Below are 19,856 nucleotides of genomic sequence, written 5' to 3' on the forward strand. Positions count from 1 at the left end.
TGTCCTAGCTATGGAGTACAAACTAATAAGAAATGGTGTTTGTACACAAGGAACTTACGTTTTAATTGGGAATGGGGGAAGGGCTACAAAAAAAATCCTTGAGTTTAAAAAAAATTAAGTAGTGAATAGAACAACAATCAATCCACGTAGGTATAAGGACAGCATTAATACTGGCATAATGAAGTGATTATGTTGTGTAGATAACTAAAAAATAGGGGTTTATAAACTTAGCCAGAGAAGAATGAAATAGAGAAGGTGGAGATCAGAGGAAAATCCCCCTGTGCTCATGGAGAAGTGAAGCTTGAACTAGGCTTTGAAGGATGTACAGGATAGGAAGGTGTCAAAAGGAGGACAGTGGTCATTCCAGCGAGGAGGACTGGTGTGAGCAGAGATAGACAGAGGGAAGATGTGAGAGGGGTGTTTGCCTACAATGGAAAAGAAGCGTAGGCACGGTATCCTGATGATAAGATGCTTAAAATCTTATTGTAGAATTGTTTTTCAGGGTCCCAAAACAAGGAGAGACACAACTGCCCTTCATCACCAGTTCCAGGGTGGATGGCCCTCTCGATAAAGATATTTTTCCTTACAACTAATCCAGGCTTTTCATGCTTCAGTTGGAGCGCATTTCTTCTTATTTTTCCTTTGCTACTGTAAGATACTCCATATTACAGAATGTTTTACTAAGATAATACTCAGACTTATTTCATTCCTTTAACCTTCCTTACTAGTTTTCCCTTACAAATCTCTAATTGCCTTTTGGAGTGTTTAAGATTTCTCAAATTTGAAATACACAAGTCTTGAGTCAAAGCATTGTTTAAATAAATGGAATTGTTGTTGGGAATGGTGGCTCCTTCTCACTTCATCACTCCTCTACAGTCCAGATATATGGCTTCTTTCTGATTTTCTTTTTTTAGAGACCCCGATATGTCTGTAATATTTCTGACTAGAGTTTCCTCCCAGCTGTTCTATTTATTATCATGCTTACCTCAGCTACAGAACAGGACAAACATAGTTCCTTGAACTGGGTTTGTGTTGCCATTAAGGCAGCTGGGTTTTGTTCCCTCTCCTACAGAGGTTTAGTACATTGGCCCTTTTCATGTTTCCTTTGTGTGTTTGGCTGAAATTCCCCAGATCCTTGAATCGCTTTCAGCAAAGACTCCTGTCTGTCAGTTTACTAGACCCCTCTTAGGCCAAGTCAGCATTCATAACTTTGTTCTCATTCATCTCCCACCCTCCGTGCAGAGGTGCTTTTTCTCTGGCCCTTCATCATATTCAATTAGGGGAAAGTCTTCCTGCCAGAAGAACTTTGCTTATAGGATAGGCTCTTCTTATTTTGCTGGCAAGGTAAAAAAATGGAGACTTAATTTTGAGTATTGTATATATGTTATGTACCTAGCACTAAAGAAGTATCTATAAAGTTTCAGCATGGTATCAGGTTTTACTCTGTCATCAGAGGGCAGAGCTATTGGGTTATGGCTGGGATCACATTTAAAATTAAAAGAAGGTTGCCATGGCTGAGCATATGGTCTTTTAGTAACCATAACCACTTATTTGAGAATTTCTCTCTAGACACTAATCCCGCAACAGGTTGAATCCCAGTGAGACAGAGTGGCCATGAAATATAGTAATTGGTGCTGTGTTTAGCTATTCTTCTTGCAGAGAAAGCTAGGATAGTGACAGCATGCAGCATTCAAAATTCCTCCATGTACTCCTGTTACTTATTTGCCAGGATGAAAGCTCCCTTCACTTACAAAGCCCTCTTGGCTTTTTTGTCAGCTACCTGCTACCTTCAGATCCCCCCAGGGGAAACATTATATGCTACTTCCAACATCTTGAGCTACTGTCCCCAGCATTAAGTGAAACATTATCCATTTTTTCCCCCTGATCTCTAAACTATTACTGGTTTGCAAAGTCACTCTCCAGCCAGAAAAAGAAATCAGATCTTTTTACTAGACGTATAATCACAATCCTAAAAACAGTAAAAATCAAATCCTTTCTCTCCTGTGGGGAAAAACAATGAACCATTTCCTCACTGTCAAAAATTGAATATACTGAACCATAAAGATATTTTGATGTAAAGTGTATGTGACATACATGAAATTATTTTTCATTAAATATTCACATAGTCTACTTTTTAGTGCTCCTGTTTTCATTATCACCTCTTTGTGTCAGTTACCCTCCTCAGCTTCAGTAGATTGGGTCACCTGAGCATCCCTCTGTCCAACAAAGAGTAGTGAACGAGTCCCCTTTGACTCTGAGAACTTGATTCCTTCCCTTGTCAGAAACCTGCCTCTCAGGGCACCAACAAAGTCAGATTTTGTGTATTTATTCAGAAGAAAACACTTGAATCCCGTACCTGTAGTGCATAATGTAGTTTCCAGTCCCCTCACGTCAGCTGATGTTGCGCTGTGGTATGCCAAAGTCACATTTGTTCTGTCCTACCATAAACCCAGACTGGGACTGCAAATTGTATCAACAAGAAAGGCATGACATTAGCTGTGCGTATATTTGCAACACTCTTTGAATTGCCATGGCAACAATAGTTTTAATTATGGAGGGCCAAAATGATAACTTGTATATCAGATGTGGCTGGGTTTTCCCTGTGGACAAAACTCTGATTAGACATTTGAGAGAAGCTTTGTATGCGGATTTTCCTTCTAGGCTGGATTTTATTATCTGCTTTCACAGACAGCTGTTTTGCTCATGGTATGAACCAAAAAAACTAAAGTACTGGCTGAAGGGGCTGCTGGACAGTGGCCTTCAAGACGATGAACTGGACATTTTGTATCCAAGGCAGCCTGGTGCACTAGTCACTTGGGCACATAAAAGCAGAGAGCTCTTGTTCTAGAGGGCTGCTATTGGCTTCCCCTCTCGACCACTAGAAATCTGAATATTAGAGTAAAAACTTGCAAGAGGTGTCATCAAATAATCATCCTTGACAATATTCATGATTATGCTGGGGGAACAAACAAGTCATTCTATTGCTTTAGCAGCCATGGAAATTCATATAGCATGACAGTCAAGGCTAGAGAGCAAATAATGTTTACAAACAAGTAAGACTCACTCTGGTAGAAGAAGCTTCTTTCCATTTAGGCATTACTCTCCTCTTTATTTTTCGGTAAGATTCTCTCCCTGAACTTTCCTCCAGGTTTAGGAGAGACCATGCCATATTGAAATCTTTCTGGGCTTCTTTATTCTGAAAGATGTGGCGAAGCTAAATAATTTTCCCTGTAGGTAAACATAAATCATTGTCTACCTTTCCTGCTCCTTGAGTAGACCTTCTGATATATTCATTAATTATGGCTGCTGTGTGGTGACATAGTGATGGCAGTTGGGCAGAATCACTGCTATGAGCTTCCCTTCAGCAGTGCCCCCTTTTCTGAAGTTAGAGTCGAATGATCCAACTCAGGAATAAAGAGGCCCTCCTCCTTTGTGCTTTGCCCTGCAGAACTGCGAGAACTGAGGGAAATGCTACAGAAAAGGCAATGGTCTTATTGCTGGGTACGAGAGAAGAAAGAGGTTAAATGAAGTACTGGTGGGGTGATGAAGACCCTAAAATACATTGCCACTACTCTGACCTCTGGCAGATGGCTCTAACCACTAGTAAAAACCTAGGATGAGACCTTGGCAATCAGCTCATTGGGCTTGCTGACTTCACTAACAGTTTAGTAGTTAATCAAGACTCTCTGTTGAGGGCATATCTATGCTCATCTTCCTCAGAAATAGTACCATCATTTTTACCACAATTTTAAAAAATCTTTTGCTATATTGAAAGTAATAATCCAGTTTTGTTTAGCTTTTTTTTCTTGGTAAACCCTACTTAATAAATGATATGGTTTTTCAGTTGCTGTTTGTCTGGATTCCAAATTCAGGAAACCTTGCATATATGATTTTGATTTTGCTGTTTAGGGCAGTTAATTAAGCCTTCGTACGAAAGCAGAGGGGTTTGGTTTCTTGTTTGTTAGTTTAATAAGATTTTATGTTAAGAATGGTACTGCAAATCTGTCAGACTTAGCTTTGCTGCATATGTGTAGCTCTGTGCTTTGAGACCCTTGAAATGTCTGTTTTTAGGACATCAGCAGGGGGCTAATGAAAAGGCTTTGTTGATTTTAACGAATTGCAAGCCACTGTAGCCAAAATAAATATAATCTGCTTTTTGGATTAGTTGTCACAGATGATTTTACCTACTAACAGTGATTAAAGAACCCTAGTGGACCAGAAGCATAGCTGCTCTCTGGTGACTCTTGCTAAAATAGCAATAAACAGAAGTAAATAAAGACTTAGGGCATTAGTTATCTTTAATAAACAATGACACCCTGTTTGCAGGCAGTGAAAGGTTAGAGGGAGAATAGGAGGAATTGAAGACCTACACAATATACAGCAGTGTGCCAAAAAGCAGTGAATATGTTCAAGAATAAAACATACTGTCTGGTGCTGCTAATATCATGTTGTTGTGCTTCATTAAGTAAATGTTCAAGATCCAGAGTCTTCCCTTCATTTCCTGTTCTTCTATCCAAAGCTACTCAGCCAATTGGACTCATTGGTGTTCTGCATTCATCTTGTAGTAGACTCTGAGAGCAAAGTTGAAATCCTACAACTATAGGATTATAGTATGAAAATTGAGGAAGTATAAATTATTTGTGTAATTATTATCCTTTTAGCTGAAGTAATTCCATCCAGATAATGAACAGAGAAGGCTAGTGCCATATCCTTCCCAGAGTCTTTATACCCTAATGAAAAGAATTACTTGCCCCCTGCTGACATGTTTATCCCCAAATTTCTCCAAGAAAGTCAGAGAGGAGCCTACTGTTCTCTTCCATTTAAATTTGATCTAGGAAAAGGCAGATTTGTTGATGAAACCCTCCAAGCTGACTTTTGTAACTGATGGCTCTTAGATAGCAGACAGCAAATATCAAATTTCTAAAGCTATCGTCATTTCTTGATATGTTAAATTATACTGAGTGTTTAAGGTAATGAGAACAGGCTGTATGCTTTATCCTAGCCTAGGATCTCAAAGTGTGTCGTAAGAAGCACTTTCTCCTTCTGCTCTTTAAGGTTAAATAGGTATTAACCTATTTAAGGTTAATAATAACAATATTATTGTTTTCATTTATATCAGATATAGAAACACAGACCACACAGCGAGTTATGTTAAGACCAAGAATAGAATGGAAGAGCTAAAATTCTGTGTCCCAGCCCCGAGACTATAACTCCCTTACAGATGTGTTTGTGCTATTGACTTCATAATACCATTTTCTCATTCCTAATTCATAAGAGATTAGAAAAATACATATGTATTTGTATACATATGTAGATACATATACATATAAATAAATATTTATAACTAATATCTTTCTTGAGTTTTGTAAACCTTTTATTTTTAAGATAATAGCTTTCAGATATATATATCATGCCATTATTTTTTGTTTACTTGGATGAACAAAAACAACTTAGTGTATTTTGTATCATTGGCAAAGGAAGAAACTTAAGATGTATTCCTATAGAGTAGTATAACTTCTCCTAAAACAGGCCAACCAGGCCAATTTTGTTAATCCATTGCAAAAAGTTTCTAAGAATGGTAAGCTGCTCTTTCCCCTATCCACTTCACCCCACTTGACACAAGGTAAAAATATATATATTACTCCCCCCCCAAGCCATTGGGAAAATTGCCCAATACCCTCTGGGGCAGTGCCAGTCTGTAGCCAGGCCATATACCATTCAGTGTATTAGATCATACCTTAATATCTCAGTCATTACATAGTGTAGAATAATAGGGAAACCACTTGTTTTAATATTAGGAGATTAGACTTCAGTTTTAGCTTTGTCATGTACCAGCCATGTGATTTTAAATTTCTCTGAACATAAATGTCTTGATCTTTAAAATGAAGATAATGATACTTGCACTTTGTACTTTACAGGATTGTTGAGAGGAAAATATTTTGTAAATTATAAAACACCATTGAAATGTGTGTATTTTCATTAGCCATACTTCCTTTTTCTTAGTTCAGGACTTTTTAAATCTAAATTTTACTGAATATCTTATAGAGCTCTACTGTTGAGTGAAATTAATCTGATTTTAACATCAGTCAATACCATGTCTTTTTTTATGAGATGTAAAAAAAAAAGTAGGCATCAAATATTATGAAATGATGCTTATAATTAATGTAATACTTCATAAAAGCCAGATACAGAAGTACACACACACACACACAGAGTTCACTTTGCTTTCCAGGCTTCATGGGTGATTTTGACCTAATCTGGTGACAATGACACATAGGTTACAACCTGAGCAAGTTAAATAAAAGTTACTCCACATTTTCTAAAGAACCATCACTTTTTAAAGTCAATGACAAATTCTGGCTCTGTTTTTTTTAAGAAGGGGTCTTTATACCTGAATTTTTAAAATTTGAGTAACACAAATGTGACATTCCTAAAGTTTTTTTCTTTAAATTGTCCTCTCTTCCAAGATTCTTTCTTTTAACTAGCAAAAAAAACTACTGCCTGCGTGATGCACAGCTTTAGTAGATCTTCCTGAAAAAAGCCTTGCTTCCATGTATTTCTAAAGTTGTCATTCATAGCAGTTCTCCCCTTCCAAAGGGTTTATTTAGCATCTACTCATGGTAGCATAACATGATGCTAGAGACACTGAATCTTGGGTTTATTAAAACAAAACTTAATGCAATTGTTCTCTTCATTTCCCATGGAAGTCTTCTGCAGGTGTCTAGTGTTTTAAAATCAAATGAAAATATTATCTTATTATGCAGCTATATGCTGACAGGTGGGTGGAACTGAGAAAATACTTAGTTCTGCTTAAAATTCAAATGAAAGTGTAGGTCAGTGCTGTGGCAGTATAGAAGCATGATGTGACTCTTCCACACAGGACTAATTCAGAAGCGGAGTGCATCACCAAAAAAAGGGTCCAACAAAAAAAACAAAAAAGTGGCAATTTAGAGTTCTTTCAAAGCATTCTTTAATTTAAGTTTTTTTTAAAAATTCACCGTGTTAGTATTAAGAGACATTTTCATTAGAGCCCTACTGTGAAAGCTGTGCAAGCTCTGACAATGCCTAACAAGGAACTTAAAAGGCCTGGCTAGTATAGGACTGACCAGCTTGTCTAAATTCAGAGAATCTCATCACCAGAAGCTTGGCTATTTGGTAATGTTTATTTTTGGCAACAGAAAGCCAGGAAGCCATCTACTGAGATGTTCATCTACTAAGATGTTGCAGGCTTATGTTTTACGTTGGGTTGGGGAAAACCCACACTGATGAAATCACAGCTTTTTTTTTTTTTTTGAAGTGTTGAAGACATTGAAACAAAACACTCTTGTTTATTAGACAACACTGTTAACCTAGCAACAAACTTACATTAGTAGGTGTTCACATTGCCCTTTTATCAGAATTATCCATCACCTGTTCAAACTCTTTGCAACAAGTAACCTTTCACCCAAACCCAAAGTACTATACCTAAATATGGCTCCATCTTGCTAAGGCGTGAACATGTATCCTTCTCTCATAGATTCTTTGTGCAAAGAGTGAATTTTGGAGAAAGGTAGCTGAAGCAATGTGAATTAAAAACTGAAACGATATTCCCCCAAAATTCTGACAAATTAGCCTTTTGGGGAGGGTATCTCGAGTTCACAGATTCACGGAATTTGAGAGGTAGCTAGAAGTACAGTGGCAATCTGGTCTAACCCATATCTGAAAAGGAATTCTTACTATAACATACCCAAACAGTGGTCATCCAACCTTTGCTTAAAGGCCTCCAATATAGGGAAACTCACCACCTTCCACGGCTGTCCGTTTCAACTTTTGGATAGTTCTAATAGTTTTATTTATTAGGAAATTGTCCCCCCCCAAGGCTGTCCATTTCAACTTTTGGATAGTTCTGATAGTTCCAATTATTAGGAAAGTGTCCCCTTCTCTAGATTCTTACCTAAATTTGCCTGTTTACAACTTCTACTAGTAACAGGGTCATTATCTTGGAGTGTATGCTCTAGCTCCATGAGGATGGACACTCACATTGACTAAAGAGATGAGAACCTCACTTAGCTGAAATGACATAACTTCTGCTTGGTCCCCAAATGTTCTGTGACTAGGGGTTGTGTCTAAGAGGATTGGCCACTGAGCATCATGGAGAACAGAGTATAGTGGAGAAACCTCCCCTATTAGTAGACTACAAGACATGTAGAAAAATTCCGTCCATTCCCCATTCAATAAAGGCCTCAAGATAGATCTAATACGAGGTCTCCTTTGGATGGACATTGTGCTTAGGGAGGAGGAAAGAGATCCTGGTTCTACTCTCTCTGGTTAAAAAACAAGCCTTATCCTTCTTTCACAAGATAGTTCTTCATGTACTTGAACACTAGCTATGAGGTCCTTCCTGGTTCTTCTCTTCATTAAAGCTATACATTGTCAATTCCTTCAATCGCTCCTCCTAGATCATGGACTCAAGGCCTTTAACCATCCTCATTGTCCTCTGGATAGTTTGTATCTTATCAGTGATTTTCCTGAACTGTGTGGAACTCATTTAGACTGTCCACTTTTAAACTGATGTGAATAGGTAAAGTTTTAATGACACTGAGTAAGGATAACGTCAAAACATAGAGCAAGGCAAATTTTGAATTAGAAGGGACCTTAGAGATTGTTCAGCCTACTCCCGTGAGTTTACAAAAGAATTTGAGTGACAGATCAGGGACTAGAACACAAATCTCCTCACTTTTTGTTCAGTACTCTTCACTGCACCCTTGATACTCAACTGGTAGCTTCTCATATTTGGAACATCTGGAGGTGTACACTCCAATAAGAATCAGCTTTCTGGGAAATGAGCTTTTTAAAAAAATTTGATCTTCTTGTGCACTTATCAGTCTTACAGAATTTCTAGTTGGATTGAAGCAAATGAATGGAAATTGAGTAGGTGGTAAAGAAGAAGACGATGAGCTTTCTGTATCTGGAAGCAGATGTTCAGTGCTGAGAAGAGAAGTTTGCTGATGTAGCAAGGAAGGGTTGCCAGTCATGAGAAGTACACTCTCCTACATGAATAACAAGACAAGTCAGAATTGTCTTCTAACCTTAAGGATTATATATTGTATATTTAAATGCCTACAGACCATGCAGACATTTAGCATATATAATCTCCTACTATGAAAAGGACTGTGACAACACTAATTATCAAAATCACCCTTGTATACATTAGTAGTAGTTAGAAATAGTCAGCACATCTTCTGAAATAAAGGATATGAGATTATATATCTAAAACTCTTGTAAATATTTCAAATAAAACTTTGGAAGTATGTTTCCTAAAACAGGAAGTTTCCCAGGAGTAAACAAAATTAGCTCTCCCAGAAATTGATGTTTAGACCAGAATTTTGAATGCCTTTGTAGATTTTAAACTTGGCAAAACACATTCTCCCATAATTTAAAAATAAAGACTTTAAAGAGTTCATAAATAGAGACATAAAAAGCATTTTGACATTTAATACAAAAACAGAAATTTGATGAACTGAGTGTAAATGAATCATAGACATATGGATTACATTTTCCTTAAGTCTTCACAAGTTTAAAAATTGAAGGATTGGAAATATGGCAAAATATTTTTGGGAGGAGGAGTTTAAAGAGGGATGTATTTATTTTTAAAAGGTTGAATACCAGATTCCTATCACTGTGTTTGTTCATGAGTTGAATTAGCTAAATCCTATTAAAAGAAATAGCTTGATCCTTTTCCATGTGAGATGGAAGTGAATATTCTACTTAGATGATCCCAGTGTATTTGAAGAAGGCAGAAAAATCTTGTGGCATGTTGGTAGTGGTCTACACTGAATACCTCTCTGAATAGTCAGGACCTGAGACTGGGGAGAAATTCATTCATTATGAAGAAAAAAAATCTGCCAATAACTTTTTAGCACAAAGGGAATAACAGAACCCAACCAATGTTAAAGTTTCTGCTCCTTCTGCCTTATTTGTGTGTATGGTATAATGTGCACAAGAACAGAGAGAATACTAGTTGCATAGCCACATATTTTCATTCCTAGTGTTCTTCCTGGGCAGGTGGCCATGTAAATGTTTATATTGACTTTATTTAGAATTATCAAGCTAATAACTGATGGCAATGAATTCCTGCCTTTCATTTGGGAGTTATAAAGTAAATACAGAAGTTTGAAAAAGTATACAAGCCTAAGTTACACACACACACACACATATGAAATGTTGTGAACAGAGACACAAAACAAATGGTTATCAAAACAGATGAAACCTAGGCAGCATGCAGTGGTCAGGGAGAGTAGAGTGTCCCCAGTAGACAGCACAGAGGAATGCTTGAAAGGATAATTTTCTGGAAAGTCCACGTTTGAAGTGATGTCATCCTTTTCATTCTCTCAACTCAATTGCTTCTCTGAAGCTCATTCTATCCATTCTGATGTGGAGCAAAAATGTTACATCAAAGGTTAATGCTTGAATCTAGGCTGAAAGAGAGAGGCAAAGAGAGAAAGAAGAGAGTGGGGCACACACGTACAGAGAGACCAACAGAGGGAGAGCATAGGGAAAGGGAGAATCACAAGTACTAAAAGTTCTTAAAAGTAAAAGATAAAGGAAAATAACAGTCTTCCTCCCCTGACAGAGAGTTCAAAAGATAGCCCAGAGTTTGGATCTGAACTGTCACATTGCATACCAATGAGGATACTGTCGCTCTATGTTTCTTTTGAAAGCTTTTGATGTTGCCTTCTGTGGGAAAGGGCATGTGGTATGATCAGCACGTCTAGTCTATAAGACATAGTCAAACTCCTGATCTGTAGAAAATAGCCCTTGCTGATTTCTTCTCTCATTGTTACCTTCATATGGTTAACAATGATGTTTTCCCAAAACCTCCTTCTGAGACTATCTTGAGTTGATCTGCCCTTACCTCCTGAGATGATAACATATGGGAACAGAAGTTCATATTTCTTTTTACAAAGGGAGTACAGGTTTGGATTTTAAAAAAAAATACATTGGCTCTTGTTTGGATTTGGAGATTGGGTTGGCTTAAACCTGTATTGATTGAAAATGGGTGGAAGAGGGCCGGGGGAGGGGGCAGGAGGAAAAATGCATTTATTCTCTTGAGCAAGGGCAAAAGAAAGTAGATGTGGCTACAATGTTCCAACATATTCTAGTTTCTGCAGCCATGCCAGGGATAAGGCGAAGATGGGATGGCCATAATGCAGCTAGGTATTCTGTAGAGCACCTCTGAGCTGTGACCACTTGTTGAGTATATTGCTATTATAAGCTGAATCCTCTTTTAGTTTATGCATTGGACAAGGTTCCTTCCCACTCAGGAAATCTATGAGTCTGTGTGATTCTGTATTGACATAATCCCTATACTCTTATACATTTTTAAAAAGTGCAAGTTCATAGGTCCCTGCTATGTACAGAAGAATGCAGAATACCTGTTAGTCCTATGGCTCTGAAAAATAGTCAATCTCCAGAGCCAGCCTGGGAAAATTGGAGCAAATATGTAATAATACTGAGTGAAACAATATGTTTACTAGTGGGAATTTGAGGGGAGCACAAATATGGTGTTTATTATATGCAATCAGACACGCCTATTCAATAGGAGATGGTGGTTAGGACTGACTATTCCTTATGCCTTCTCTTTGCTTACAGTTTTCTAGGGAGCCCTATAATATTCAGAAGACGATAGAGGAGACTCCCAGAGCTGAAAGGGTGAGTTCCTGTCACTTGCCTGATGACAAGATTCTTATCTCTTCTGTCTGTAAAGTGTGGTTGCTACCATCCATCTGACAAGTTAAATATGTGCATTTATAGACATGTTGTTGGCTGTGGTTCTGTCACCAGTACTGGCTTAGTACACCAAGAAGGAAAAATATGGGGAATGACAGAGAAACTTGTAAGAGAGTTTGGAACATATTACTTTGTTGGTTTTCCACAAAGGGTTAAAGTTTGAGCGTGGCATCTTGGAGACAAAACAGTTTTGTTCTGGAGACTTTTAAAACATCTGAAAATTATGCTAGTTAACATGATGAACACTTTCTTATTTCACATTCGTATTTATAGTCCTTCTGTTGAGAAAGTTTGGAAAGTTTAGAAAATTACAGTGCCGTACATGACTAGGTAAATGACCTAGGGAAATTACACTATAAAAAAGTGAACATATGAATACAGTTTTATTAGATTCATGTAATGAAACCCATTTAATAATCAGTACCAGGCTGCTATGCTGGGGTCAGGTACATACAAAAATACTTTTCTAAAACTAAAGTAACCCTAGACACTACATGATTCTGAGGCCATTTTTACTACATTCTAGGTTTGTTGTGCTGTTTCATGTTATAAACTATCGACAAATTTTCTCCTGATCCCCTAGCAGTGTATCTCTTTTAAGCTATACAAAAGACACGTGAACTCACAGGCAAAAAGTCTTTGATTATGGCAGAATATGAAGGTAAATAACAAGAAACTGAATCAAATAGCAGGCTTTCTCTGCACATACTAACAAAAAATGGCAACCACCTTCCATACCACTAGGAAGTTATACTCATGTATCCCTTTGATTCCCTCTGCTTCCTTTCCATAGTAGGAGGACACCATCAGTTAAGACTGATGGCACTCATGGAGAAACTCAAGATCTGAAGCTATGTACCTCTTGAGTTTCTTTCTCTTGAGTCCCAAGGTTGTTGACAAATGACATTTCAAGTCATAAAACTGGATGTAATGGCTAGGCCACATAATGTGGCCTGTCTCTTGTGACTCTCATGGCTTTGCTTCCGGCTTCTTCATCTGTTAAGTCTTATGGCTCATATAGCTGCTTTCTTCTAAGTTCTTATCCTTGTGTGCTTTCTCCATGGTACTACCTTTTCCTTCCTAGTTAGTACTCACCCTCTCTCCTTTATGTGGTGGGTCTTAGTCTGTGATGTAACATGATCTCAAATCCAGGCACAACGTACCTTAGGAGTCTTATTTCCCAAGACTTTCTCCAATAAGCAATAGTTCTGACGGTGTCAGAATTGCAAAAGAACTACAATTCAGAAAAGTTTGGAGTTTTGAAAGTTTGAGCTAGGGACAGAGACAGCCTGGTTATATTGTACAAATAATAACAAAATTAATAATTTCCTCAGAAAATATTACAAATAGTTTATTAATCTCTTGCATAATACCTGATTAAGTCTCATAGTTTTGCTTACTAGTTTACTCATTTTATCTTTTAAAAATGGAAAAACCCATAAAAATAAAAGGATGGGAAGAGAGAAGCAAGTAGAAATTGAGAATGAGTCTGATATTAAAACTCAAGTTGATTTCCCCATCCTTATTTGACCAAGACCTGTGAAAGAGAGCTTATTCAGTGTTTTTCAGAATATTATCATTATTTATGGAAAAATATGTAATATTGTAGTGGATTGGTATCAATGTAACAATGGAACATTTATCCCAGTTCTTCCCTTATTTCTCCATTTGGTACAACCGTGAGCCCTAAAAGCCTACATTAAAAAAAAAAAGTAAGTCTATACTTTTTCTTATCCTCATGTAAAATGACACATTATTTCTCTATGCTAATTTATGTTGCCTTGCCTCCTGGTCCATAGTATGGAGAATCATTTAAAATTTTTGTGTACTTTATAGTCAATGTTTAAAAAAATATGATGAATTGAAACCAAGATCTGGCACATATGGAAACACTAAAGCAGATAATGTTCCCGTATCATTCTTTAGCACAGTAGAAGATGAATTCTATAATAACATTCCAGAATTTAGGAAAGTTCATCTCTTGGTTTGCAATAATCATAATCATAGTAGTAGTTATATATTATAATTCAGACATTGGCCAATAGTAGGCACATAGTAAACATTTGCGGAATTTAATTAATTTTTGTCATTAGTCATTGAGGACCCTGTTTATAGATCTATTATAGGTTCATTAAGTGCTTGTAAAAAAAAGAAAAAGATAGGAAGAGTTTTAATGATAGAAGGTATTATCCCTGACCTGCCATCTTGGAATTTCTAGGATAGATATTTCGAAACTGACAGCTATATACAAAGCATAGCTAGAGATGATACATATATATTGACCTGAACACCTGTCTGTGTTTTGGACTTCACATGTGTTCTATTTAATTAATATCATAAGCTCTGAGAAGGTAATGGCCCTGCTTTTTTCACATATCTTACAGCATGCAGCATAGTGAATTTTATAGCAGCCAGTACAGTGTAAGCTGGTATCTGATAACAGTAAAAATCTTGTTACATGTAGTCAGTGATGTACAATTTGTCTCCCTTTAAATGTAGAAAGCAGTGCTGTCCTGGTCTTCTGACATTGACATTGTAATGGAGTTGTGTATACATGAATTGATGGTGACCTGTTCATTATAAACCCCAAATTCTCATCTTCTGTTCAGTCTGGTGACTTTTGCTGAATTAATGAGAATTATATCTGTAGTGCCAAGCATGTGTTAGCATAGGTTAGTGAAAGTTTTAAGGAAGATGTCTGTGACAGATTTTCTTTTAATACATTGGAACACTTGTTATAAAGCTAATGAATGGAAAGAGCTGCACATTTTCAATTAGTAGCATATATCGAAATCTTAAAAACAATTAGTGGTTGAAATAGTTTATAGTTATTTTAAAATGCTGTTTCCATTTTGTAAGGCTCTTCATGGAGTTTGCTTTGGCATTGTGCCATTTTGAGGAAGAAGAAAAAGAGAGAGAGAGAGAAAGCCATGATTCTAGATACATGTGTATTGCCACAGAACTTTTTTCAATTTAGTGTAATATTGTACTTTTACTGCTCAGGTTTCAGCAAACCTGAATTTCTGATCCTTATGCAGTACAGTTTTCTTTATCTGGCCCCAAAGCCCAAGTCTATTCAGACTCCCTTGCTGTGTAAACTGCTGAGAAAACAAGATTTCTCCAGCATCTCCATCAGAGAACAAAGCTCATCCCTTTGGAATCGTGTGCTTACTGGATAGAGCCAGTTTGGTGGTTCATACAGTATGGTTTCCCAGCGTATTTGAGTGCTTAGTTCCTCTTTCAGGAAAGTGCACTGAGATTACATGGGCAGATATGCAGGTTTGTGTAGGTCAGGGTTGACCCTATTCAACTGAAGAACAGTTATTACGGCCTCAGATAATTGACACTTACTAGCTGTGTGACCCTGGGCAAGTCACTTAATCTCTATTGCCTTACCAAAAAGCAAAAGAAAAAAGTTATTAAATTATTGCTGTGTTCTGGACGTTATCCTGAACTCTGAAGGAAAAAAAAGGTAAAATTCCCCTGCCCTCATGGAGTTTATATTATAATAAAGGGATATACCACAAGCACAGTAGTTATAATTTAAAAATTATTCATAAGTTCATTAGACAAGTACAAAACACACACACACAAACACACACACCTAATATAATTCTGTGAGGTTCAATTGTATTTTCATTTCTTTTCTATCCAAACAGCATTCAGTATAAACTTCAGAGAAAATGTAAAGTAATATTTTCAATAAAGATTTTTTCACATTGTAGGAGAAAATGAATAAGGTGAAAGCTTAATGCTGAGCCTTTTAAATAGCACTCTTTGTGATTTATTATTCTCCTTGGGATTTTAGTCACAGTCTTAAAAACTTAATAAAAAAAAAAGAAAAAAAAGGAGACTCTTTCCTATGGTCTAGTTTTAACATGCAACTAGAGTGGTGAATTTGTGCAGAGCATTTGGACAGAATAATCTTGATTCTCTATGACTTATGTCCTTGAGAGTAAGACTGTGAACAGGAAACAGCAAAAAGTTGAGAGCGAGTACTGTAATATACTAAGGAATATTATACTGCTCACCCAATTAGTTGAAAGCCTTGGGTTATAAGGTTCTGGCAACATGTCAGTTTATTTTATTTTTTATATATTCTACTTCAGCGGGTTTCTCTCTCTCTCATTTATTATCATTTGTATCCACACTGGTGAACCACATGTCTCTAAGACTCTAAGATGCTATAATAATATTAGGGAGTCTTCTTTTGAGAAGAAAATCCAGTTGTTCAATGAAGTAGGTAGAAGGTAGCAGAGAAGAGCTTATTCCTTGGACATTCAAGTCAGCTAACTATACTGAAAGAGAATTAACGTGGCCAGCACACACCACACTTGCTCATCTTGAAGCAGGCTCACAAACTGCAGCAAAGCCCGCCATTTCTCTCCAACAGTTTCTCGGTTCCAGCCGTTTGATCACAAATGCAGCATCTCCTCTCCTAATGCTGTGCAGGTTGATAAAACAGTTGCCGAGCCGGAATCCCTAAAGAAATTATTAATTATCTGGTTAATGTGCATCAGGCTGTGGGAGTGTGAGATTAATCACCAGCGCTGGGATGAGTTGCTGAAGTGGATTTTGGTTTTTTGTCTCCTGTCACTCGGTAATGGCTTTTCCTTCCTTCACCATCAGGTGAACAGGTGCGGAGATGCTGTATTTTCATTTTCCTGGAGTTAGGAACAGCCGGTGGCCAGGAGATGCCTTTTTCTCAGTCCTGCTGCATGAGCAGTTTACAACATGGAGTGTGCTACCTACTCAAAATGTTCCAGCTGTAGGACATTCTCTTAACATGACAGGCTCTATCTCAACCTTCTCTGGGTTGAGTAGGAACACACCCAGACTAACGTGTGTGTGCATATACACATATAAACAAAAATACATGTATACCCACCCACAAAAAAAAAAAAGACTTTAAACATCTACTCTGTCACTGGATGCTGTATAACAGAGATCTAGGAACTTGGTTTTCAAACAAGATTTTAATGACTATATTTTAAATATACTTGGTGCAGTGGCACTTGCTTGTATCTGGTTGTCTGAATTAAGTTTGGTCTTAATATAGTGAGTCCCCAGGAGTGGGAGGCCAGCAGATTGCCTAAGGAAGGGTGAGCTGCCCCTGGTCAAACTTCATATAACTATGAGTAATGGGAGTGGGCCCAGGAGTTGATCCTGCATTTTCCAGCCTGGGTGAGATAGGGTGACCTAGTCTAAAATACACAAACACACACACACACACTCATGTGTCTGTGTGTATATGTATGCTATGTGTGTATGTGTGTGTATATATATATATGATCTCTGTATGTGTGTTTGTAATGTATATATATATATGCACCCATGCATATGTAATGTATATGTATGTATATAACACATATACACAAACAGAATGTCCCAAAAGTCTTAGTGCACTTTAAAGCTTTAATAGCTTAAGCTTAAAGATTTTTGGGATGCCCACTGCACTAAGACTTTTAGGTTACTCTGTGTGTATGTGTGTGTGTGTTTGTGCATGCACACTCATGCATATGTGTGTATACAATTGATTTCCTTTGTATTATATACAATTTTATGTATTTCATTTTTTGCATTTAAAAACATTCTGTGAAGGGGTTCATATGCTTCACTAGATTATCACAGGAATCTATGACAACAAAAAAGGCTGAGACACTGTTCTATAAAGGAATCATTTTTCAGATGTTTTGTTCATTTATTTTATTCTTGAAATACAAGTTCCTTTGCTCCGTGTGCAAGGAAAAGAGGTAGCTCATGGTTGTTCCTTTTAAAAAAAAATAAAAGGGAGAAGGGGTAAGGAAGAGTTTGTCATCTGTCACGTCATGGTTTTTGGTATAATATTTCATATTGGAATAATTCCCTAGACTTCTTGCTTTCCACCCTTTTTCTCTTTTTTATCCAAATATAAGGAAGTAGCTTTGTTCAGGTTGCTCTCTAGTGTGTGTCGTAATCTCTCCATTAAGATAAGTTTATTTCTAGAATGTTAATCTTTATGAGAACAAATCTGACTTGGACTTTATGGAATGAGTAGTAAGGAGGGTTGGATGATAAGCATTTAATGAAGACATGCTGTGCAAGGTATCACAGAATCCACAGAATAGTCATGAGGTGGTGATTTAAGGACAAATTTCATTGGTCAATGGAGGCAATATTTCCTAACAAGTTTCATTGGTCAATGGAGACAATATTTCCTAACAAGTTTCATTGGTCAATGGGGGCAATATTTCCTAATCTCCTATTTCATTAAGACAAAATGGTCTATGTAGCATCAGCCACCAATGATGCAGCTCACTGTAGTTCAGATGGGCTTTCCTGGATCTGATCTGATGCCCTAAAAATATCCTACATTCTCCGGCCAATTCTGCTTATTGTTGTTCTTCTTTCCATTTTGGAACGTTCCTAAGGCCTTGAAGGTGAAAGTGTTTGGGGTATATACATATATATAAATGTATGTATGTGTGTATACATACACACATATATATATACCCGCATACATATATGTTTTTGTTACTCATTTGCATTTACCAAGTCTGAGAAAGCCAGTTATTCTATCAAGTTGAATAAATAGCAGTGAGTTAACAACCTTAGTCCTGTAGGCCTTGGGAATATGTTCAAGACCTGGAGTCAAAGCCAGTCTGAATGAGTGAAAAGTTCAAATTATAGATTCTTTAAAGACATGTGGTTTTATGATTTTCAAATATGAATATTGTGACTAAGGCTTCCTGTGTTAACAAAAAACATTATTTTTTAACCCTTAGCAAATAAACTGGATTACTGAACTTGTCCTACCCTCTTCTGTTTCAGTGTCTAGGCCTAGGAAGTCTTTTATGGTGGAGACACACTCTGCCTGCTAAAATCTTTCTCTTCTTTCAAGGTCCAGCTTAAGTGCTACCCCCTTCCTGAACTATTTCCCTTTATCTGCTGCCAGAAAGCCTCATCTTGTATACCAATTTGTCTAGACCCCTACTGGGTCCTTATTATGGTCATATCTATTTGAAAACATGTCTTTCTTCCCCACCCTCCTTCCCCTTATTAGATCATAAATGCCTTGAGATCTGAGACTATGTTGTTTTCATCTTTGAAGAAAAACTTCCTAGGATAGTGGCTTACACACAGTAGTTGCTTAATAGAATTCATTTCAATAGTTAAATTGAATGAATAGTTCATTGAATATTGAAGTAAAAGTTTAACTCTGCCTGCCTTAATGAACAAATCAAATCTGTTTCTAATCAGCATCTAATTGCATGGACTATTCTCCTATCTTTAAAGTACATACAGTTGGTTCCCTCGAGTAGGTTAAACAAGTATCTTGTGTAACAGTTATGTTGTGGACCTTTCTTCCAGAGCCCATGAGGGGTCTGTGGGGTATCTCTTTTTCTCTCTCTTTCTTTTTCTGTCTCTCTCTCTCCATTAGTTTGAGCCACCACTTGCTGTGCTCCCCCCATTTTAGGGAGTTGTGACCACCCTATCTCTTCCCTTTGAACACTTATTAGTTGACTTTAACAAAGGCATATTTTCTTCATAGCAATAGCAAGAGTGAATATACGAGCATTTCCCCTAATACCTTTGGAGCATTCTCTCCACATACCACCTCAGTTTCTGAGGAAGTAGGCTCAAAGTTTAGCACAGTTCCTAAATAACATTGGTCCCACCAAGTTCCCATTGCTGCTGGTTGAGTCCTTATTTCAGCTTCTGTTGGCATGGGTTCAGAAGGTCACTGCTTTTGTTCCTTGGAGCATTGATTCTGGGGCTGGCTGCCATACCCGGCTTGGATTTTGACTTCTAGATACCTGTGACTCGCTTTTCCATAGTTAGAGACTTCACTCTGTGCACCTAGCTTGGAAAATGATGAAAGAACAAGACAAAAACTCTGGCCTATTTCTTGGGGGCTATACAACCTTAGAAGGAAAGAGGGCTTGGAGGTCTTTCATCTTACAGTAGAGTCTTTCACCAGATGCATCTCTGTTGTTTGGGTTGCGGCCCTTCTTAGGGCTTCCTGAGCTCTCTCTGGTAAGTAAAACCAAAATTCCTTTTTCGGCTTAGCAGTTCCCAAGAAAAATCAAGAAATAAAGTGGAGGACA

The 19,856-nt window shown here is 37.3% G+C and overlaps 1 protein-coding gene across 3 annotated transcripts in view; it reads left to right on the forward strand.

Annotated features, from left to right (window-relative positions):
* ESRRG (estrogen related receptor gamma) overlaps nucleotides 1-19,856 on the forward strand; it is a 658,508-nt gene that overhangs the window by 226,236 nt on the left and 412,416 nt on the right. For all 3 annotated transcript variants that reach the window (XM_027871328.1, XM_027871329.1, XM_027871330.1), the window contains one exon: nucleotides 11,632-11,691. The gene's annotated coding sequence lies outside the window, so the exon portion shown is untranslated. The remainder of the gene's footprint in view (nucleotides 1-11,631; nucleotides 11,692-19,856) is intronic.

Source organism: Vombatus ursinus, unplaced genomic scaffold, assembly GCF_900497805.2.
Source record: "Vombatus ursinus unplaced genomic scaffold, bare-nosed wombat genome assembly UNPS02014798.1, whole genome shotgun sequence".
Lineage (NCBI taxonomy): Eukaryota > Metazoa > Chordata > Mammalia > Diprotodontia > Vombatidae > Vombatus > Vombatus ursinus.